Source organism: Rhincodon typus, chromosome 30, assembly GCF_021869965.1.
Source record: "Rhincodon typus isolate 14 chromosome 30, sRhiTyp1.1, whole genome shotgun sequence".
Taxonomy (NCBI): Eukaryota; Metazoa; Chordata; class Chondrichthyes; order Orectolobiformes; family Rhincodontidae; genus Rhincodon; species Rhincodon typus.
The window spans coordinates 27,541,055-27,565,847 of NC_063361.1; the positions used below are offsets into that span (position 1 = coordinate 27,541,055).

General features: G+C 40.3%; 1 protein-coding gene across 2 annotated transcripts in view; it reads right to left on the minus strand.

The window, feature by feature from the left end:
• Window positions 1–24,590, minus strand: part of LOC109913410 (thyroid hormone receptor alpha) — a 296,276-nt gene extending 271,686 nt beyond the window's left edge. Inside the window, exon 1 of one of the 2 annotated variants that reach the window (XM_048614741.1) lies at window positions 24,358–24,590. The gene's annotated coding sequence lies outside the window, so the exon portion shown is untranslated. The remainder of the gene's footprint in view (window positions 1–24,357) is intronic. The other variant, XM_048614743.1, reaches the window with a different exon arrangement.
• Between the last annotated feature and the right edge of the window lie 203 nt (window positions 24,591–24,793).

Here is a 24,793-nt window from a genome sequence, read left to right on the forward strand (position 1 = left end):
GAAGAAGGGTCTAGGCCCAAAACGTCAGCCTTCCTGCTCCTCTGATGCTGCTTGGCCTGCTGTGTTCATCCAGCTCTACACCTTGTTATCTCAGATCTAACTGTTTGCTGCTCAACAGCAACAACATTGTTACGGGAATACTTCAAAATTCAGAAATCCTTGTTATTCACATTTTCCTTCCTACAAAACAAAGAGTGCATTTATTTATAACTAAATGATTCACAGCTATCCTTTCAGACGTTAATAGGAATTCTGTAATACAATATGCTTGTAGTAAAGGTGGGGATTATCTGTTCTGAACCAAAACAGAAATGCTGGAAGTGTTTAACGGGTCAGGCAGTATCTGCAGAGAAAGAAGCAACATGAATGGGTTGAATCTTACTGGCACCACAGAGGAAGCTTTGAAGGTGGGTCTGAGTGAGAAATTGGCGACATGATGCGTTTCCACCTCCAGCAGATCATGCCAGGGTCAGTTTCATAGCAGCTACCTATCCGTAAGTGTTGGGTGGCCAAATGGTCCAATGGTCTCCAATTGGAGGAACACAGAGGACTCCATTAGAGAGGGCCTCTGTTGAGTATCAAGAACAGCAGCTCATGAACTGGTACACTAGGAGGGGTGAGGTATGGCAAAGGAATCAGAGTCTCCACACCTCAATGAACAGCTAGTGGGCATGAAAGGCCACACCTGCAGCTGACAGTGATTCTCCAGAGGCCTTTACCTTCTTGCTGGTGCCCATATCAGCCTGATTATTTCCAGCACTACCATTTTCAGGTACCCACACAGCGCCCCCAACCAGTTGTCCCAGTAGGTAGTTATGCCAGGCCTCTAAGGCTGCAGGAACTCTGATCAGCACTTCAACCTCAAGAATCCACCCGTCGGGCTTATATCAATGGAGAGTACAGTGGCAGCCAATCAGCGAAGCTGAATCTCGGATAATCATGCCAGAGGCTGTGCAATCCTACTGATCCTGGCTTCTGAACATAACCAGTCTGCATTTCTTTATTCTTTTGTGAGATGTGGGTGTCAACGCCAAGGCCAACATTCACTGCCCCTCACATGACCTTGAATTGAGTGGCTTACTCAGCCATTTCTGGGACAGTTAAGAATCAACCAGTTGCTGTGGGTCTGGAGTCACGTGTAGACCAGAGCAGGTAAGGGTAATGTATTTTCCTTACTAAAGAGCACTAGGTTATATTTCACGTTTATTGCTTTCATTTAAATTCTACCAGCTGTCATGGTGGGATTTTGAATCCATGACCCTGATGCGTGAATCTGCTTGGGCATCTGGATTACTTTAGTCCAGTGAAATTACCGCTTACACCACTGTCTCCTGCTATCATCGAAATAGCTCAAAGGTATCAACCTGAAGCATTAACTCTGTTTCTCTCTACGCAGATGCTGCCAGACCTGCTCAGTATTTCGAACACTTGCTGTTTTATTTCTGGTTTCCTGCACCCATAGTATTTCATCATTGTACTGATTACCTATCCTTCTTCCCATGAGCAGTGACACTGCTCTGAGCCAACACTTTCATGTTAGCATTGTGCTAAATAGAAGACTGTTAGACACTGCTTTAAATAAAATTTTCGTAATCCACACTGGCAGTTGTACAAGTCGATTAGACTGCAGTAGTTTGCACTTAAAGATGTGCAAATGAAACTTCTTCCCCAAACATTGAACTTAAAACTTGCACTTCACATTCTCATTAAAGACTCTGCAATGAACTTCAGGCAGGAGAAAATAGTTTTTGTGCAATTCATAACCATTTCAATCTTAATTGGATGTAACTGACAATTTCTCAATATTGCATAGACAGAAATTGTCTTTTCCTTGCAGCTTGATTAAAATCTGCACAGATGTTTCTGTAGAGCCAGTGTGGCACAGAGTGAGCTGTCAGTGGTTCTGCTTGATAGGTTAGTTTACAGTTTAAGCCATTTCAACGTAAACAATTTTCTAAAATAATTACATTACGTGAATGATCTCACACATCATGATCTTCTTTCACGTTTCTATTCTGCATATTCTGATTAACTTTTTGCAGCAGTTTATAAACAAGTACTGCACTATTTCTCCCTTCCTTCAGTATTCCATTTATTACTGTAAACTACTTATTGCAGTTTGAATGCATAGAGAATGATGTTGTTTTAACTATGGCCATTCCTGTGTTATGAATTTCGACAATCCCAAAGGCGTCTTCTTGCTTGAGCTCAGTGATAATTAGCTTAAACTTACTATGCAAAATATAGGCAGTCATGTTCCTGAGGGGATAGCTAATATGTTGTGACTGCTCCAGCTCTTGGCCAAGGAGAAGGGGGAGGAAAGGGAAGCTGGATATACAAGAAAGAAGCTTATTAAAATACAGAAATAACTGCTTATTTTTATTTATTAACAGGATGAGGATGTCACTGGCTAGGCAGCATTTATTGCCCATCTCTAAACGCCCAGAAGGCAGTTAAGAGTCAACCGCATTGTTGTGGGTCTGGACTCACATGTAGGCCAGACCAGGTAAGGATGGCAGTTTCCTTCCCTAAAAGACATTCGTGAACCAGATGGGTTTTCCCTGACAATCAACAATGGATTCACGGTCATCATCAGCCTCTTAATTCCAGATTTTTTATTGAATTCGTATTCCATAATCTGCCGTGGCAGGATTCAAGCCTGGGTCCCCAGAACATTATCTGGGTCTCTGGATTAACAATCCAGTGATAATACTACTAGGCCATTATCTTCCCTCCTGCTCATGTATTATTGTGTATTACTGTGTAGCGTTATTGTGTGTCATTTCTATTTCTAACAGCTAAACAGACCATCCTGCGCACAACTATGTCGGGTAATGGTTGTAAGAAAATGATAACTCTTGTCAGGGCTTTACATCAGTGCTCACAATCTGACTTCTTCAGATCGTAGGTCTAACATATAATAATTCTGTGGTTTTATAAAAGGACAATAATTCAATTACTTTGAGACTAAATAAAGTTATCAAATTGTGGTCTGTATGGATATTGACAGTGTGACTACAGGCAATAACTTTTCACAAAATCCTCCCGGTCTATCTGTAATAAAAGCAAAATACTGCAGACACTGGAAACCTGAAATAAAAACTGCAAATGCTGGAGAAACTCAGCAGGTCTGGCAGCATCTGTGGACAGTAAAACAGAGTTAATGCTTAGAGTCCAGTATGACCCCATTATGAAACCAGTTTCTGTTTTCCATGTTTAATTACTGACTTACCTAAGTCTACCTTACCACCCGAACAGTTAATGAACATGGAAGAAAATAAACAGAAGATTTGCATTTATGTAGTATCTTTCACATGACCATAGTCCCAAAGTGCTTTGTAGCTACTGAGACCACTTTGGTTTTTACTTACTGCTATAATACGGGGCACACCGCAAGCACTTTAACCATAATAAACTCTCATAATTAACAATGTGTCAATGATCAGATAATCTGGATATTTTTAAGTAATGCAGACTGAGGGAACGATATTGGTCTAGGCACAGGGAAAAACTATTGGCTCTTCTTCAAAACTGTAACAATAAAGTATACAGATTGTTTCAAAACACTAATGCAACAATATAGCTTATCATGTAGTCTAATGCACTAGATGAAACTTCTACTTGTCTTTTGGGATCATACAACTGCAGCTTGTGTAAGCAATGACTAACAGCTGCCATTTTTCTTCCATTCTTGAATCCAGCAGCCTTCATTAAGCATTTTCTACCAAATGATACACTTTCCTGGAAAAGCTGGTATAACTCTATCGAAGTAGTCAATCATACTTGAAGATCTCTGCCCATATTTCTATTACTTTGAATATAAGAGATGCTCAATATCTGAATGTTTCATAAGGTTAGGAAATATACCCTTCAGCCTGACAATTCAAGTTGGCATAGGTTTCATAAAATTAAAGCAATTAACTCATGGCACAGATACTATGCAGTGGAAGTGCTTTCCAGTTCATAATTGGCATCAGTAATGGATATAGCGGGGGCTGCACAATTGGGGTGGTCTACACCTGAACCATGCTGGGGCCAGTGTACTTGTGAACCACATAACCAGGGAAGTAGAGAGGGTTTTACGCTGAACAGTGGGGGCAAGGGATCAAATATGGAAAGATATAGCATGTCAATGAGTAGGGGTGAAGTAAGAGAGGATAATAGTAATATGGGAGACGGGGATCAGAGAATGGCAGGAAGGGACACAGAGAGAAAAACTTAGGAATGCACCAACAATCAAGACTAGATGTTACAAAGGTAACAAGAGGACTGACTAAAGGCTATGCATCTAATGTGAGGAGCATTCATAACAAAGCAAACTATTTGATAACATACATTAAAGTAAATAAATACAATCTAATAGTCATTACAGAGATGTGGCTGCAGGCTTAAGTCTTGACAATTGAGGTATATAAGACATGCAAGAAGAAAAAGAATCTAGGCAAAGATGGAAGGGTAGCTCTGTTAACCAAGGATGACATTTGTGTGCACATCTTCAGACAGTGGGAGGGAACTGGAGCACCTGGAAGAAACCCATGCAGACAAATCGAGAATGTGGAAACTCCACACAGAGAGTCACCCAAGGCCAGAATCAAACCTGGGTTCCTGGTGCTGTGAGGCAGCAGTGCTAACCACTGGGCCACCATGCTGCCCTATAAGTGCCCACTGAGCTACTGACTAAGCTGCCCACTGAGCTTATCCTGTGTAAGCTTAGATCCGTTTGTTTAATAAAAATCTACTGACCTTTGCCTTTAAATTTATTTAAAGGTTTTACCTCCATCACCATTTGTGGAATAATGTGGAGTTGAACATAAAAGTAACGATATTATGCTTCAGTTACACAGATAATCGGTGATACTACATCCCGGAATACTGTCTGCAGTTTTGTTCTTATTATTTAAAGAAAGATTATTATATATATGACACCAGGAATAAGTGGGTAGTCTCTTGAGGATAGGTTGGACAGGATCGGCTTGTTTCCTCTGGGGTTTACTAGAATAAAAGTTGACTTAATTGAACTGTGTTAGATTTTGAACAGTCTTGACAAGGTGGACCTGGAAAGGACATTTCGTCTTGAGGGTCTATCCAGAACTAGAAGACACTGTTTTAAACTTAGGAGTTACCTTTTTAGGATAGAGATGAAAAGAATCTGTTTCTCCCAGCGGGTTGTGCAACTTCAGCTTGCCTCAAAAGGCACTCCACTTGTAATGAAGAGCAGTATTCCATTGGGTTTCTTAATTACTTGCAGTACCTGCATACTAACTTTGTGTGACTCGTGCATTTCTACACCTAGATTCCTTTTGTAGTCATTCTCCTTCTTCTGCTTTTTCATTCTTCCTGCCAAAGTTAACAACTTTGTATTTTCCCACATTCCTCTATCTGCCAGATTTTTTCTCATTCACTCAATCTATCCATATCTGTCTGCAACTTCATGTCTTCTGACCTATCTTGATGTCATTTGTCAATTTAGCTACCATGTGTAGTGATTGGAATGAGGGCCAGGTGGATCTCATTGATTATGAGATCCATGATTGGGGTTGTTAACCTGGACCAGTAAGGCAGCCCTGGCTGACAGATATAAACAGAAGATTCAGAGAGTCTCCTGATTCTAGGGACTGGCTCTAAGCTGGCTGGTCAGAGCCCATGATACCGGCCTCAGTGCAGTTTTTCACATGTCTTCACTCCCCTTGTCTAATCATTGATGTCATTTGTAAAACATTGAGGCCACAGCAGAAAACCCTTGCAGAACTCCATTCATCCAGTCCTGCCAATCAGACAAAGACCCATTCATGCATACTCTGTTTTCTGCCAGACAACTAATCTTCTAACATTTTGTCATTACCTTCTATTTTCCCCAAAACTTTGATGTGGCACCTTATCAAATGCCTTCTGGAAATCCAAGTACAGTTCATCTACAGGCTTCTCTTTGTCCACAGCGCATGTTATTCCTCAAAGAACTCTAATAAATTGGCTGTTCTTAATTTCCCTTTCATAAAACCATGATGACTCTTCCCGATTACCTTGAGTTTTTCAAAGACTCCAGCAATAATCTCTTTCATCATTGATTCCAACACCCACTCCACTACAGATTTAAAGTTAACTGATATATAGATTCCTGTTTTCTGCATCCGTCTCATCTTGAACTGAGGCATTATATCTGCTACTGTTCAATCTAATAGAACCTTTTCCAAAATGAGAGAATTCTGTCAAATTAACAGCAACACATCTACTACCTCATTGTCTGCCTGAATACCTTTGGATGAAATCCATTTGGACCAGGAGTTTTGTCAGCTCACAGCTCTATCAGGTTGCTGGGTACCACTTGCTTTGTGATTATAATGTCAATAATTTCCTCTCTCCCTTCCAGCTCCTGATTTACTGGATTTTTAAAAAATATTCTGCATAGGGAAGTCAGGCAATGGCCTAGTGGTATTATCGCTGGACTGTTAATCCAGAGACCTGGATAACATTCTGGGGACCCGGGTTCGAATCCCGCCACGGCAGGTGGTGGAATTTGAATTCAATAAACTATCTGGAATTAAGAATCTAATAATGACCAGGAATCCATTGTTGTTTGTCAGGAAAGACCAACCTGGTTCACTAATGTCCTTTAGGGAGGGAAACTGCTATCCTTACCTGGTCTGGCCTATGTGTGATTCCAGACCCACAGCAATGTAGTTGACTCTGGACAATTAGGGATGGGCAATAAATGCTGTCCAGCCAGTGATGTCCTCATCCCGTTAATGAAAAAAGAAAGAAATATGACTGGTGTAATTCATTCATCAGCAGTGATTAAATCCTCTGTAGGTAAACAATCCCCTTGTTGAAACTGAGCCCTATGCTCAGATTAGTCTATTAGTGTTCTGTACACTTCCCAAGCTGCACTTAGAACCCCACCCACAAAAAGTTAGAAATCAATAATATCATACAGTTACTCAAATCAAAATATTGCAACCTTGTGCAAGGGAAAAAAACTAATCTCCTGCAGAGTTTAGTAACTGTGTGATGGTGTACAAGAATGGGCAAACCCCATAAATGAACATAGAGCTGAAGGAGACCATCCAGCCTCACAAGCCTTCATCATCATTCAATAATGGCCGCTCTGTATCTTAACTCTTTCCATGCAATTTGCTTCAGTTGATCTGAATACTCTATGTAATATAAGTTCTACAGTGTTCAACAGTCCAACACTGATGTCAAATTAGTAGCCATGAGGTTACTTGATATAGGTACAAACAGTACAGCATTTAAGCAGAATGTTCACAAAGGACAGTTGAGAATAATACCGCCTGATGTTCTTTGGATAAAACATGTGACACCATTCATTGCTCCTTCTTCATCTGTATTTGCCCTTCCTGACGCTTGCTTTCCACTCTTCTACTGGTTCTTCTTTCCGTTCATTCCCTTTCTTTACCTCACCACCAGTCCAAACTCTCTATCTGTCCTTTCACAATAAAGCTCTATCAATCACCAACTATGCTCTCTGTTAATTCCCAGCCAAATGGTGAGCAAAGCTTTACAACATGATACCATACAATCCATTAGCTATCCTCTAAGTTCAACATATAGTCCAAGAAAGGATTCATTAAAAGGAACAAAAAGTTCCACCTTAAGCCTGACTTTTTTAACCTTTACGATCCATCTCAATACCTGACCAGACCTATGTTTCACACAGCTCACCTTGTATGCCTGAGTCAACCAAGAATATATCAATGAAACATCTGCAAACAGTTGGATAGTACTGTGTGATACATGATCTCTTGGACTTGTGGTTGCAGAGTCAGCCTTGCACACAGGGTGTCCAGTATTTACAACATCAACTGAAAATGTTAACTGTTTGCACATCCAGTCATGAAAAGTTTGATTTAAAGTAGACTAGTCCACATTTAAGCAGGTAATATTTTCTCTCTAACTGATGTCTGGACACGTATACAAATTGTGATCTATTTTGTTTTACTTCAGATTTCCACCAACCTCTTATCTTTATGCTTTGAGGATTTTTGTTTTAATTGATGTTATATGTGTTTTGAATTGTGAAACTTTCCCAAAAGATTTGGCAAACAGATATATCTCCCTGTAGATCAACATATACTTTTGACGGTCTGAAAAATGAAACTCTGTTGTAATCCATCTGATTCCAGTTCTCAAGGTTGCAAGGACAGAGTAACTTACATAGCATCACCTTCCAGATATCATCATTCCAAAGTTATTTATTCCATGCTGGCATGGACTGATCATCACGTCCCCACTGGGAAGTGTTGTGGGTCCCAAGAACGGGGAATAGAGGAGTGAAAAACAATTCATTTTCTCACTTAGACTTGGAAAGCTTAGTTTGTTGGTTCACCGTTTACCCCAACAATTACTGGAAGCAGGAGACAGGACACATTGTAAAAAGAACAACGTCATTTGGATGCTGGAGGTCTTTAATGTAGCAGAAAGGTAACCATTCAAATCCTCACTCACCAATTCCCAAATTACAATTCCTCATTTTATTCTTTGATTGTACCAAACTTGGATTTTTTAACAGCATATTTGATTGATCTTCAGTGAGATGTCCACTGCATTTGTTACTATTGCTATTGCTTCTTCTGTTTTAGTTGTGTCAGCATTGCAGACTAGTATCTGTATTCTGCCAACATTTTCATGGGTGACGCTAGCTAGCTAGCAAACTGAGACAGCAGTCCTAAAAATGAAAGCCTATGGAGAGGAATAATCTAAAGATGACTTGTGAAGATATGAGGCAGCACCCACTTCCTTATTATTATTTCCTTCTTGGTAGGATTGTTGATCTACTCACTTGGAAACAAATGGTCTTTATAGTTTGGGTGGATGACTACCTCGTGGTTTGTCATTGCTGGAGGGCATCAGTTATTTTTTTCAGTCAATTCCCATGAGCTCTGTTTATATCTGTCTATTTTGTCCCATTTTTGCTGTAATGATTCCCATTTCAATTTGATAAAGATTGACTTGATGTATTTCTCATATCGCGTGGTGCAGCGGCATACAGGACACCTTTGGATCACTTCATCCCATTTATATCTCTTACCATATAAGGATCCCAAACACAACTTACATACACCAAGATTGGGTGAACAAACATTTGGTAGGCTATAATTATGAAAGTGTTGCTGGCAATAGCAAATATTGCTCCTCAAAAAATCCAAAATCCTGTTTGCTTTAAATGTCATGTATTGAGTTTGAAATCCCCATTGAAGATTTGTTTTCAGGCAATCTTGTGATCTCTTGTGGGAGAATTTCCTTACAGAACTTAAAGCTTCTGTTGGTGTTACTTTTATGGAGACCTTACTGTTTTATTCCTGAGCTTCCAATCTATTGTACCAATCTGGTCCTGCAGCTTACTCCATGAAAGAGGAAGTAATTTTGATTTGCATCCCACTTGACTGTTTATGTACTGTTACTTGTTCATGATTTCACTCTATCAAGCTGAAATTCACAATCATTGAAAGCCTATATGTCCTCAAAGTTAAATCAAGAGAGAGATCCTAACAGAAGATGGTGTCATAAACATTGGATTGAGTTTTGATGCAGCACTTTCCAATAACATAGGGAGAAACAAGACTAAATTTGTTTTTGCTAAATAAAAGCCGAAAGAACCGCAGATGCTGTAAATCAGAAACAAAAACTGAATTTGCTGGAAAAGCTCAGCAGGTCTGGCAGCATCTGTGAAGAGAAATCAAAGCTAATGAATGAGGAAGGGACACCGGACCCAAAACGTTAACTTTGATTTCTCTTCACAGATGTTGCCAGACCTGCTGAGCTTTACCAGCAACTTCAATTTTTGTTTTAAATTTGTTCTTGAGCTCCTTGAGACAAAAAGTCAATGTAGGTGAGACAGATAAGTAGGAGAAATTTCCTTCTAAGAAATTTCTCGCAGAATGCAACACCATTTAAAAGATGCATGTTTTCTTTTCAAAACTAAACTAGGATACTAAGGCCAAATAGAGATATGGGACAAAAAGGTAAACATCAGAGCTGCACTCGGAGAGGAACAAGGACGAGAGCCAGTGTTACAATCTAATTGCAGTGGTCTGCACATCAACTGCACGATAGAAAGCAACAGTGGCACGGCATGTGTTACAAGACTTTAAAACTTGTTTGGGATACACATATTGGATCTAACTTAGTAACATACACCCCCAAAGGTAGATTGTATCCTCAAACACACTCTTTTATTCCTTAGCTGCCACTCTTAACTTCTTAACTAACGCCTTCGGGTTTTCCTATTCAAATGTTGCTGTCAAAGATCACGCTATTCCTCCTGGCCAATTTCTCTCAATCACCAGGATTGGGTGCCAGCCAGCCTTTTGACTAAACAGCCGCAAATTGGAAAGGGATGCCCTGAATTTTCTCAAGTGCAACACAAGCATCAAAAATATGCTGTTTGCAATAGCTTCCACATGTGTGCCTTAGATTCTCAATCATTAAATCACAACTGATTTGATTGGAGTTTCATTAGTAAAGAAATCAGGGAATGATTTCACTACTGATCCTAACTACTTGTTGATCATTTTAGTGAGAGGAAAGAATAAATTATCTTGTTTTGGTTAAAGAGTGTATATGTGTGTGCGCATGTGTATATCTGTGTAAGTGTGTATCTGTTTGTGTGTCTGTGTGTATACACACACCATGCAGAATAAAAACAACAAATTTGGTTGCATTATGTGGCGTTATAGAAATATGGATCCATTTGACAATGGCTTAAAGCCAAAATTCTTCAATTCAAAGGAGTACAAATGTTGGATCCAAGCAAAACATAATTTAGCATATTTTAATTTGTAGTTACTTACACCAAATGTTTATTTACTGGAGCTAATCATACCAAAAAGCTTCTAAGCATTGGATGAACACTCAGGGGGTATCAGTGCTGGGTCCACTGCTTTTTGTTATTTATATAAGTGATTTGGATGTCATTTAGTTTAGTACAGGAAGCAAGGTTAGTAAGTTTGCAGATGACACTAAAATTGGTGGTGTAGTGGGCAGCAAAGAAGGTTACCTCAGAGTACAAAAGGACCTTGATCAGATGGGCTGATGGATCGAGGAGTGGCAGAGGAAGTTTAATTTAGATAAATGTAAGATGCTGCATTTTGGAAAGGCAAATTAGGACAGGAATTATACAGTTAATGGTAAGGTCTGGGGAGTGTTGCTAAACAAAGAAACCTTGGAGTGCAGTTCTTGTACCATGAAAGTAGAGTCATAGGTAGATAGGATAAGGAAGAAAGTGTTTGGTACGCTTGCCTTTATTGGTCAGTGCATTGAGTATAGGAGTTGGGAGGTCACGTTGAGGCCCCTACAGGACATTGGTTAGGCCACTCTTGGAATATTGCATTCATTTCTGGTCTCCCTGCTATAGGAAGGATGATGTGAGACTTGAAAGGGCTCAGAAACCATTCACAAGGATGTTGCCAGGGTTGGTGGATTTGAGCCATTGGAAGAGGCTGAATAGGCTGAGGTTATTTTCCCTGGAGTGTTGGAGGCTGAGGGGTGACCATATTGAAGTGTATAAAATCATGAGGGGCATGGATAGGATGAATATCCAAAGGTCATTTCCCTAGGGTAGGGGAGTCCAAAACTAGAGGTTTAAGGTGAGAGGGAAAAGATTTAAAACGGACCTAAGGGGCAAGTTTTTCACACAGTCCTGTCTGTATGGAATGAGCTGCCAGAGAAAGTGGTGGAGGCTGGAACCATTACAACATTTAAAAGGCATCTGGATGGGTACATGAATAGGAAGGGTTTAGAGGAACATGGGACAAATGCTGGCAAATGGGACCACATTAATTTAGGATATCTGGTCGGCATGGATGAGTTGGACCGAAGAGTCTGTTTCCGTGCTGTACAGCTCTATGACGCTATGGCACAGTACATTATCAGTGAAACAAAGTTTATTGCCTTCTGAGGGATTCTTACATCTATTGCTTACATAGGTACAATGTTCACTCCCAATGGATACTTGAATTCATTTAAGGTCTCTGCATTTTTCTATTAAAGTACTATTTAATCTACCTTTATAATTGTATTTCAAACATCCTGGAGTTTAATCTATCTGGATCACTATAAATAGGTAAGATTGCAATCAATGCCAGGTGTTCAGTCCAAGGCAATTGAAACAGGTAGCTATGCAATGCTGAAAGGGAACAGAACAGTTAAGATGTGCAATGGCTTTGTTGTTCACCCAGCAAAACTGACCTAATTTGAAGGACTGATACAACAAGAATCTGATGAATTTGAATTGCAGGCAGCACTGGAGTATTAACTTTGTTACTGTCTGGTTGAACACCAAGTGCTAAAACTACTTGAACACAAATAGTGCAGTCTAAGTGCCTGAGTATCTTCTGGATAGAATGGCAGATGTGCTTAAATGTCTTGAAAAATGCTTTAACAAGTTTGCAAAAGTAGAAATGATCCGCCACATTGCAAGCTCCTACCACGACCTGACTTAACACAGCCATGTGGAATCAAATGTCAGCTGTGGCCCACTTAGTGGCATGCTTGCCTCAAAATCAGCAGGTTGTTAGTCCTAATCCCACCCCAGGACCTGAATGCAACAAATCAGACTGACACTCTGATGCTGTGCCAATGGGGTACAGTACTGGTGGAGGTACCATTTTTCAGACAAGATATTTGTCTAAGGCTCCATCTGCTGTCTTGAGTAGGTGCAAAAAAAAAGTCCCTGATGCCACCTTGAAGATTGAGGAATTACCCACACTACCCTTGCCAATTAATGAACCATTTAAGCAACAACACAAAACGGATTATCTGATTGTTATCACATTGCTATTTGTGGGTATTCTCTCCCTTGCAATAATTGGCTGCGTTTTCTACATTACAATAGTAACTACACTTCAAAAAAATGTAATTGACTGTAAAGCACTTTGGGATTTCCTGTGGTCATAAAAACAGCTTCTGAAATACAAGTCTTTCTTTTCTCTCATTTCCTTCGTCTAAACATTCATCATCTTAAGTGGTCCGTAAACCCTCCTACCCTTATGAGCATTTGAAATAGGAGCAGAAAGTAGGCCATTCGATTCTTCAGTCATGCTCAACCATTCATTAAGATCATGGCAGATCTGTTTGTATTTCAATTCCCTATTTGGTGATGACTTTTGATTTTATTTCCCATCAAGAATCTCTACAAGAATACTTCCACCTTAAAAATATTCAATGATCTTGCCTTGACCACCTTCTGAGGAACAGAGTTCCTACAGCTGCACAACATTTAGAGAAAAAAAAATTACCCTCATCTCTCCTGCTTTAGGAAAGATGTTGTGAAACTTGAAAGGGTTCAGAAAAGATTTACAAGGATGTTGCCAGGGTTAGAGGGTTTGAGTGATGGGGCAGGCTGAATAGACTAGGGTTATTTAACTCTGTCTTAATAGGGTGATTTCTAATTATTAAACAATGTGTCCTAGTTGGGGATGTGCCCACAAGAGAAAACAAACTTTTCACATCAACCTGTCAAACCCGTTCAAAATCGTATAAATTTCAATCAAATCATTTAGCACTCTTTTAAACTCCAGTGAAAACAAACTTTTCTCATAAGACAATCCATTTATTGCAGGTAATAATCTAAAAAAACTGCCTCTGAATCATCTTCAATACATTTACATGCATGCTGTCTTAAATAAGGGAGACCAAAATTGCACAAAATATTCATAATATCATCTCACTTATGCCATGTTTAACTGAAGCATAAATTCAAATAAACACAGACAATGCTGGAGAAACTCAGCATGTCTGGCAGCATCTGTGGAGAGAGAAACATAGTTAACATTTTGAGTCCTGTATAACAGTTCTGAAGAAACGTTTCTCCAGCATTCTGTATATTTATTTCAGATTTAGGGGGTCTTCAATAAAAATAAAATACAATGGATGCCAGAAATCTTTAGTACATGTTCACCAAAGATCTTCAGACAGCACATTCCAAACCCATGACCACTTCCAAATAGAAGAACAAGGGCAGCACATACATGGGAACACTCCCATCTGCAAGTTCCCCTCCAAACCACTCACCATCCTGACTTGGAAATATATCACTGTTCCTTTACTGTTGCTGGGTCAATATCCTGAAATTCTCTCCCTAAAGGGAATTGTGGGCCAACTGCCGCATTTTGACTGCAGTAGTTCAAAAGACAGCTCACCACTACCTTCTCAAGAGCAACAAGGGATGGGCAATAAATGCTGGCCAGCCAGCAACATTCACATTCCACATTTAAAAAAAGGATCACAAAGTGTTAGTATGCAGTTACAGCACATGATTATAAAGGCTAACAGAATGCTACCCTTCTATGTTCTATTTCTCTTGTATTAAAGGATAGTATTCTGTTAGCCTTTATAACCATATGCTGTATCTGCTAACTTTCTGTGACTCATGCATTAGAACATCTTGATCCCTCTGAACCGTGGAATTCTGCAGTCATTTTCCATTTAAATAATACTCTGATTTTCGATCCATCCTGTCAAAGTGAACAACTCCGCATTTTCCCACAACCGCCAGATTTCTGTTCACTCACTTAACCTGTCTATATTGGTCTATATCCTTGTCATATCAATCTCACGATGTACTTTTCTATCTTTGTGTCATTTGCAAATTCAGCCACAATACCTTTGTTTCTCACATTAAGTCATTGAAACAAATTGTAAAAAGATGGCAGTTTAAACTAAACCAAACCACTGTTAATTGTCACACCCTGACAATCTGAAAAAGACCAATTTATGTATAATCTCTGTTTTTGCCAACCAGCCAATCTTCTATCCATGCTAATCCGCTACCCCTTACACCATGAGCTCTTCTTTGTCTCTCTCCTATTCAGCGATTGCATCCTTTTGAATTCTACTCATGCAATGTGACGAAATGATCAGTAAGGATTCTTATGAAAGAACGATGTGCTGTTAAAATCAATGCTAGCTGCAGCTGAATGGACTGCAGAAATCATGACCCAATACAGAGATGATAAATAAAACAGTTGCAAAATCATTTTTCATGAACTGGTCCTTTCCGATGAGTATATATACTAGTATACCCATCCGAACCATTAAAAAAAAAGGTCAGAATTTAATCTAAAGCAACTGTTGTTTGAATATATATCTGACCTGAAGAGGTCAATTAGTTCAGGAATATGATACTAGAACAGAATGCACAGGTGGTTCTTTCATAGATTGCGAAGGGCCAAGAAAGGTTAGTGTTTCAAGACCTTTAGAACTGGAAAAGATTGGGGTGATGTGACAGGAAAGGCAATAACTCTATTAAGTAATGTTGATGGCAGGGGAAAGAAAGGTGATGGGAGATGGAAGTACCATAGTATCAGAGGGGAGTTGCATTGCTGATTAGGGATCACATCTCAGCTGTGTTGAGGGAGGATACATCGGAGGGATCTTGCATTGAGGCATTATGGGTGGAGCTCAGGAATAGGAAGGGTGAAATCACAATGTTGGGAGTTTTCTATTGACCTCCCAACAGCCCACGGGAGACAGACGAGCAGATATGTAGCCCGACACTGGAAAGGTATGAAAAAAGCAGGGTAGTTGTGGTGGGTGACTTCAACTTTCCTCTTATTGACTGGGAATCCCTTAGAGCCAGTGGCTCGGATGGAGAGCAATTTGTTCAATGTGTCCAGGAGGGCTTTTTGAGACAGTATGTTGATAATCCAACCAGAGAGGAGGCCATACTAGACTTGGTATTAGGGAATGAGCGATGTTTCAGTAGGAGAGCATTTCGGGCTTAGTGACCATAACTCCATAAGATTTCGAGTAGGCATGGACAAGGACAAGAGTGGCCCTCAGATCAGGGTGTTTAATTGGGCAAGAGCCAATTACATCCAAATTAGACAAGAACTGGGGAACGTGGATTGAGAGCAGTTATTTGAGGGCAAATCTACCTCTGACATGTGGAAGGCTTTTAAAGACCTGTTGATTAAAGTGCAGCACATGCATGTCCCTGCAAAACTGAAAGATAGGAACGGCAGGATTCAGGAACCATAGATGACAAGGGAAATTGTAAACTTAGTCAAAAGGGAAAAGGAAGCATACGATAGGTCTAGGCAACTACAAACTGACGAAGCCGTTGTAGAGTATAGAGAAAGTAGGAAGGAGATTAAACGCAGAATTAGGAAGGCTAAAAAGGGGCTATGAAATGTCTTTAGCAAACAGGGTCAAGGAGAAACCCAAGGCTTTTTATACATATATTAGAAGAAAGAGGGTAACAAGGGAAAGAGTAGGCCCCCTCAAGGACAAAGGAGGGAAGTTATGTGTGGAGCCATAGGAAGTGGGAGAGATCCTTAATAAGTATTTTGTATCATTATTTACCAAGGAGAAGGCCATCACTGATGTTGAGGTCAGGGATGAGTGTGTGAATACTATGGAGAATGTCAATATGTTAAAGGAGGAAGTTTTGGGTATCTTAAATTGCATTAAGGTAGACAAGTCCCCAGGGCCAGATGGGATCTATCCCAGGTTTTTCGCGAGAGGCAACAGAAGGAATAGCGGGAGCATTAGCACATATCTTCACATCCTCTATGACCACAGGCGAGGTTCCAGAGTACTGGAGTTTAGCCAATGTTGTTCCCTCGTTTAAGAAAGGAAGCAGGGATAATCCAGGAAATTATAGGCCGGTGAGTTTGATATCTGTGATGGGGAAGCTCTTGGAGAAGATACTAAGGGACAGGATATATGCATGTTTGGAAGAAAATGGACAAGTTAGCAATAGGCAGCATGGTTTCAGACTGGGAAGGTCATGTCTCACCAACCTGATCAAATTTTTTGAAGAGGTGTCAAAGATAATTGATGAGAGAAGAGCTGTGGATGTAGTTTATATGAACTTTAGTAAGGCATTTGGTAAAGTCCCACATGGCAGATCGGTACAAAAACTAAAATCACATGGAATTCGGGGTGGCCTGGCTAGATGGATAGAAAACTGGCTTGGTCATAGAAGACAGAGGGTAGTGGTGGAAGGGTGATTTTCAGAATAGAGACCGGTAACTAGTGGTGTTCCACATGGATCAGTCTTCGGCCTTCTGTTGTTTGTAGTATATATAAATGATCTGAAGGAAAATGTGGGTGGTCTGATTAGTAAGTTTGCAGATGACATGAAGGTTAGTGGAGTTGCTGATAGTTCCAACGATTGTGAAAGTATACAACAGGATATAGATAGATTGGTGACTTAGGCACAGAAATGACAAATAGAGTTTAATCCAGACAAATGTGAGGTGATGCATTTTGGAGGATCAAATTTAGGGTGAATTATACTGTAAATGGCAGAACCCTTAGGAACATTAACATACAGACGGATCTGGGCGTGCAGGTCCACAGTTTTCACGCAGAGAGTGGCAGGAGCCTGGAATGCACTGCCAGAGGAGGTAGTGGAAGCAGGCTTATTGGTGACATTTAAGAGCCACCTGGATGGTTACATGAATTGGGAGCGAATAGAGGGATATGGACTGAATAAGGGCAGAAGGTTTGTTTTTTAGTTTAGTCAGGGCATGATGATCGGCACAGCCTTGGAAGGCTGAAGGGCCTGTTCCTATGCCATACTTCCCTTTTGTTTTTTTGTTTATAAATAAATCAAATGCAGCCAGTTCTTATTAGGTTATTTCCAGTGGTAGACCCTTGTCTTTAAAAAAGTGTATCTAAATTAATATAGCTTTTGAATTTTGAACTGGAGGAATCAAATGTGAAAATATAAATACACTGCGACTAATGTTAATAGGCATTTCTATGGAAAGAAGGTGTGACAATTTGGAATAAGTCAATTACAAATGCATAAAATAAATCCAGAAGGATGAGGAATCTGCTAAATGAATTAAACTGTTCAGTTTAAGCCAAGTGGTAAACCGACAGCTCTGGCAAGTGTAAGTTTTCAGATTTGGTTATATTAGACTCTTGTACATTTTCTTATAAGACAACAGTGAAAACACAATATGGCTCTGTTTGTAAATGTACTGTCCAATTTGGAGCGGATGTACATTAAGAGTTTTAAGGAAGAGTCACTGGACCCGAAACGTTAACTCTGCTTCTTTTCTTCACAGCTGTTGCCAGACCTGCTGAGCTTTTCCAGCAACTTCTGTTTTTGTACATTAGGAGTGTCCCATGTTTGACGTCTGGCTTGTGCTAGTTTAGCAAATTTCAGCAGGGGATGGTGGCATTAAAAGGTAGTGCAATTAGTTTTGATGTCCCTTGCCTTGACGGGCTACGAGGAAGGAAAGAACAATTCCTACCCATGGTTATACAGCAGCTGTTGCTAGCAAGCATACATCTATTGATGTTGAGCAGGACAGGAGGTGGCTTGGCTCTAATCTCAATTTTGAAAATGTTCATTATCACGACTTACACAAGAACAATGACTATTTCAGCTGGGCACCACAGGAAGACAGGTGTCTGGAAAATTGTACGTCAGATTGTTCAGTGTCTTAAGGAATGTAAGAGAAAAATAAGGGGGAGGAGTGTGTGGATAATATCCCCAAGCCTCCCCTTTTGTTATTGTTCAAAATGGTGTGGTCACTCTGTCGTGTTACAGAAATCACTCAGATAAAGCAGCTTGGAGAACATTGTGCCAGTAATGATGGCTGATGACTTAAAGTGTTCATGTATTGTCCACTTTCAACAAAGAGCTCGGTAACACCATTGAAATAACAAAGAATATGCCAGAAATGCGCTAAGCATTTGGTTCAACATCAACAGTAATTTCTAGGTATATATTGTAAGAAATAAATGGGATGTTTTTGTTTGAGGTGTCGAACAAAATGTGTCCAGGGTTTGTTTCAAGGCAGCAACTTACTGGGATGATGTTGTACACTGTCACATTTAATTGAAACTTTACATTATATCAACATTATTTTAAGCATAACTGTGGAATCAGTAAGTGCCATTTTTCATAATACAAGTGGGGTTTGTGGCTGAAAGGAGTTTTACTTCGTTCCAACCATCTGCTCTCTTCTCCTGCTGGGATATAACTTCATTGGTCACAGATGCAATCCTTTACCTAACCTAATCCAATGATCATTCTTCGTGGGTGAACCAAGGTAGTGAGTCAGGCTACTATCAAAGAAGAGTCCTATTTGACTGGAAATGTTAATTCTGTTTCTCCATCCACAGATGCTGCCAGATCTGCTGAGGTTCTCTAGCACTTTCTGTCTTTTTTATTTCAGATCTCCAAAGTTTGTGGTGTTTTGCTTTTATTTTTAAGTCAGACTACTTCGGCATGAGTAGCTTTACTACTGTGCCAAGCATGGAGTTAGTTATTGGCAGAAGGGAGCAAGAACTCCTTTTGTTTTTTGTGAAGTCATAAGGGCAACATCGGACAGACAGAATGAGCACTTAAGCTCTAGATATCCCTGCTCCAAAACACTTATTACTACAAAGTCCACATCAAAGGAGAAGACATAGTGAGATAATTGATGTGTATCAGATATCGATTGGTTTGCAGAAAAAGGCATGAATATACTATCAAAGATCCTATTTGGCTTTGTGCTTTCTGAGATTTGGTTTAACAAGGGTAACATAGCTAACATAGTGCATTTTTACGTCAGTACATATTTATATGGTGAACACTCTAGAATACCCTCCTAGGAGACATGGATGCTAATATTTTCTGGCGAAGCATTAAAGAATGCCGCTCCTCTCAAAACTGTAGCAACAAACACACACACCATTAATAAAAATTCTTATTTTCTCATATCTGACTTTTGAGTTTAATAAAGTATAGCTTTTGTTGCTAAGTCACAGAATCTGTCCTATTTAACAAAACATTTGCAGTTTACTCCTCTTATCTGAAGATATTGATTTTTCTATTGGATCACAGTTCAGTCATGCTATACCTTGCCCACGAGATGGTTCAGCAGGTGTGAACCTGCAATAATGAGTGCTCCAGGCTATCTACTCATCATGGGCTTCTCATCTGAACCTGAATTTGTTTTCAGCTGCAGACACTCTTTTCACCAGGACCACTGTGCTGTAGTCAGCAGGAACTCAGCTAATTATTCCCTTTCTTGACCCAAAGGAACCAAGGCCAAGAATTGTGTTCCTTATTATCCAAGAAATGGAGGGGAAGGAAAATAAAAACAAGAAATTCAGTTTATACAGTGTTTTTCAGGACCTCAGAATGCCTCGACGCATTTAACAGCCATTAATGTACTTTTAGGTGTAGCCGTTGCTGTAACATAGGAAAACATTTTTTTTTTTTTTACACAGCAAGATCCCACAATTGCCAACGACCAATCTGTTTTGGGGATGTTGATTAAGGGATAAATAGTAGCCTCAACACTTGGGAGAACAGTGTGCTCCTTCTTGAAATCAGGATCTCTTACAGCTACCTGAAAGACCATTGGTTATTCAAAAGATGGCACCTCTGACAGTGCACAACTCTTTCAGTGCTGCATTGGAGTACTAGCCTGGGTTATGTGTTCAAGTCTGAAAGCAGGGCCTGAACCTATGACTTTCTGACTCAGAAGTAGGAATGCTCCCAGCTGAGTGTGTACGATACCAGATATTGCAACGCAGACAACTGGCTTGCCAAACAACTGGCTGCCTGGTCTTTAGCAACCTGGCAATGCACTTACCAAACAAGCCTCAGAAACCTATGGCACATATATTTTCGAAGCATTCTCCAATATAAAGGTTTCTTCCTTGCTTGATAATAATGTGGAAGTGCCATCATAACAGGCACTGTCTTATTCAATAAAGCACATCACTAACTCCCGACACAACTAAGGATGGGAAATTAATGCAGCCTTAACGGCATTACCCACATCCCAAGAAAAACTGAAGAAAATTAAGTTTTACATGCAGGTCCTTTCTTTCATTACATCAATCTCCAAATCCTCATGCTTTAACAAAGTATTAATAAATTTTAACAATGTTGTGCATCCTGAAATGATCAATAGTTCTGTTCTCTGTAGTTACACCTACAGATAATTGGTTTGAAATCAGCCAAACCAGGGTAAGCAATAGAGGAATCATTATCACATGTTATGTCAAGATTATATTGAGTTTCCGTGATCTTGAACACTGGTTTTAAAATCATGGCATTAGAAGCTGCCTCTCCTACAGAACTGGTCATACTCCGGTTGAAATATGCTGTTTCATGAGGAACAGTTAGACAGAATGTGCTTGTTTCCACTCAGGTTTAGAAGTGTATGGGATTACTCAATTGATGATAAGGTGGATGTGATTAGGATGTTTCCTCTTGTGGGTGAGTCCAGAACTAAGGGACACTGTTTAAAAATTAGGGGTCACCCTTTTAGAACAGAGATTCAGATTTTTTTTCTCTCCAAGGACTGAGCGGCTTATGAACTCTCTGCCTCAGAAGGAGGTGGAAATGGAACCTGAAATAACTCCACAGAGGTCGGTATCCTGTCACCAAGCCCCCTTTTATTTACAGGTGAAGAGCCCTTGGCACTAATCCAGCTCCCTCAGAACTAGCTCTCAGAGAGCACAGGATATCTGACACTCCTGTTTATATCTGTCATCCAGGGCTCCCTGATTGGTGTTGTTAACCCGGTCCAATCAGGGAACTCATATTCTATGAGGTCCACCCGGCTGACCTCGTTACAATCACTACAGAGCCACTGAATATTTTTAAGGCAGAGGTAGATTTTTCTTGTTTGACAAGGGATTCAAAAATTATCGGGAGTAGGTGTGAATGTGGAATTTTGAATTTATCAGATGAGCCATGATCGCATTGAATGGTACAGCAGGACTGAAGGGTGGCCCACTTCTGCTCCTAATTCGTACAATAAAATAATGCACAATTTCCACCTAACACTTCAATTTCTGAATATTTGAGTAAACTTCAAATTAACCTTGCACTTTTAGAAGCAAAAGCAAATTTTACAGGTTTTTAAATATCAAAAAAAATGATATATTAGGAAACTGCTGTACACTAATGAAGCTGTTAAATGATTCATTAACAGCTTCAATATAGTTTTTAAAGTAATTTTCATCAATTTAATATCAGCTTACTCTCAAGTGGAGGCCAGCCCACTTATTAAAAATACTTACATTTAATGATAAACCCATTTGTAGCTTTAATCAATAAATCCGCACTAGCACATCACTCTTTAATACAATCAATACCTTAGCATGCAAGATAAGGAAATAAACAATTACATTCTATTCTACTGTCCCATCGTGCTGGTTCATGGAAGATGCTGCATTTGTCAATGAGCACAAAATTGGGCCATTATTTAATTTCAAAAAAACCAACTTAATTTTGTGCCAAAATTGGTGACTGCATGACACCACTGAGATCAAGTACCAAATAGCTGAACAGATACTACAACAGGGAACAGTTAAGCCGAAAGCAAGCAGTAACAACTACTCAAAAGCCAACCATTTCCCTCTGTAACACTAGTCGCTGTGCTTTTCCGCGCAGCAGTCTGTGGATGTATCACCATGAGAACAATAAATGCTAGCATTTTAATTGTCAGGTCACAAAGTAATGGAACAGTCTTAATGACTGAAACCAGTTTTAGTTCTGATTTTATACTTTGAAATTTCCTGCAAAATTTGAATGAAGTACTAGTCATATGATACCTGACTGTATTACCCTTCCATTGGTGTCAGTACCGTTTTTTTATTGCGATCAGATGAATTTAACATTTGTAATCAATTTCTAGTATAATTCAACGGGTGGTTGCAATTACAAAGGCAATTTGAATCATTAATCCAAGAAATAGCTACTGTTCACCCATCAGAATCCAACTGTTTCCTAAATGTGTTTTTTTGTGTTGTTGCCATTTTAGCTAGCAGAGTATGCTTTGTCTTGTGTCCTGTTTCTGATAACACCCCTCCTCTTCTTCAAACTAATGCCAATGAACTTTCTTGTGTCCACCTGAGAGAGCAGGCAAGGCCTCAGTTTAACATGCTGTGTGAAAGACAGCTCTTACTACAGTGCAGCACCCATCAGTGCTGCACAGGAGTGTCAGCCTTTCTCTTTTAGACTCAAATCTCTGGAGTAGGCTGTAAACCTAGAAACCTCCCGACTCAAAGACATGAGTACTCCCAGTAGAGCTGCTCCTCACGCCTACAATCCTAGCATACATAGCTTCATCATAATAAGGTGCTATATAAATGTAACATACATACATCCAAAACTGTTGACGCATCAATTTAACATTTGCACGTTTGGCATCAGAAGGCTCGTTTCTCAAGAAAAGTCAGAATTTCTCTGCAATAGGGTTAAGGGTTTAAGTGATGTTGACAGTCCACTGTTGAGAGCGATTGTTCTTTCCCCCAGAGCCACAAACTGGCTTCAAAATTGCAGCAGACACAACTGTGCACATCCTCACTCAACAGCACCAGAATCCCACATTATCTGGTTTATAAAATGATGGACCAGGCAGTGCCAACAGCACCTTGTCTAGCGGCCCTGCTCTGAACTGGGAACTCCAGGTTTGGGTCCCGGGACCAGGATTTGGTGACAGCCGGGGTGCTGTCAAGCAAAGTTCGATGGTTAGCCTGTGACAATATAACAATCCTCGCAAACTGAGGCTGATAGGCAGCAAGAGCTGCACAAACCGCTGTTTAACTCGACCTGAGGCGGAGTGGCGCACCTGAAGCCTCTGAACAGACCCGGTGCAGGGGAAGTAAAACAAAATACTAAGCATGGCAACAGATAGTAGCACATGGTTGGCGTTATGGGCTGCCAGGCGGGAAGAGGAAAACTAGGTGCAGGACTGAAAATCTGAAATAAGACACGAGCATCTGGAAAGAAGTCTTTCATGAGTTCTTTAGAAGAGGTGATTGGGTGAAATGTTGATAACTCCTCACTGATCCTCTCTGCACTTCCTCCCCCACCTCCCATAATGTGGTGGCTTTATTTCTATCGCCTTTACGAGAGGCGCACACTGACATCAATCCCCAAAACTGTCAACATGTAGCTCTCGGTACAAATTAATATCAGCGAGCCACCCCAGTGTACCTCCTTCAAGGGCCAATGTGACCCGCGGGAGGGAGGGTGCGTTTAAGCCTTGCGTGAACTATATCTTTTCAATTTAAAACAAAAATAAAAAGTTGCGGGGTTGGGAAGGTTAAAACAAGAAAAAAGTCATTCGGTTTCCGATAACCAGCGACCAAGTGCGGGTGACACTTGTTAGTGTATTTATCAGCTCTTGCTCAAATAGAAAGTTAAGAAAACACACACATTCGCAAGAGAGAGAGAGAGTCAAAGTATCAGTTCAGCAAATCGTGCAAATGTAACAAACAAGATTTGAAAACTGTTAACAAGTTCTGTTGTCATTGATAAGAAACGGACCGCACTTTGCGCCTGGGAAATCCAATCTCTTCATTTCAAGGTTATGTTATTTCCCTGGGCCAAGCAAAAGCTACGGTTGATGTTTATGCACTTACCCGCGGTTCCACTGTTGCCTTTCCTGGGGCTTGTCAGTTTCTCTCGAAGGCAGTAGGTTTCAGCGTGTAATTGCGTTGGGTTAATGTTACTGCCGCGTTTTAATGTCACAACTTAGAACTGTCTCTTCCCCGTCCTTTATGACCCCCCCCCCAGCCCCCCCCCACCCCCACCGTCAACTCTTCCCACCTCTGGTATCTGTTTGTCCTGATCTCTCTCTGTCTGTCTCTCTCTCTCTCTCTCTGCTGTCAAACCGAAAGTCTACTGCAGACTCCGCCTCTTGGCTGCCTCTCACTCATTTTTCCACGATTTGGCGCTCTCTGTCTGGCTCTAAAAGGACACAGAACCTCTCTATCATTCAAAACACAAACACATACACACAAACAGTAACACGCTCAGATGTCGGCGAATCAGATGTCGGCGTTGCTCTGAGTTGCT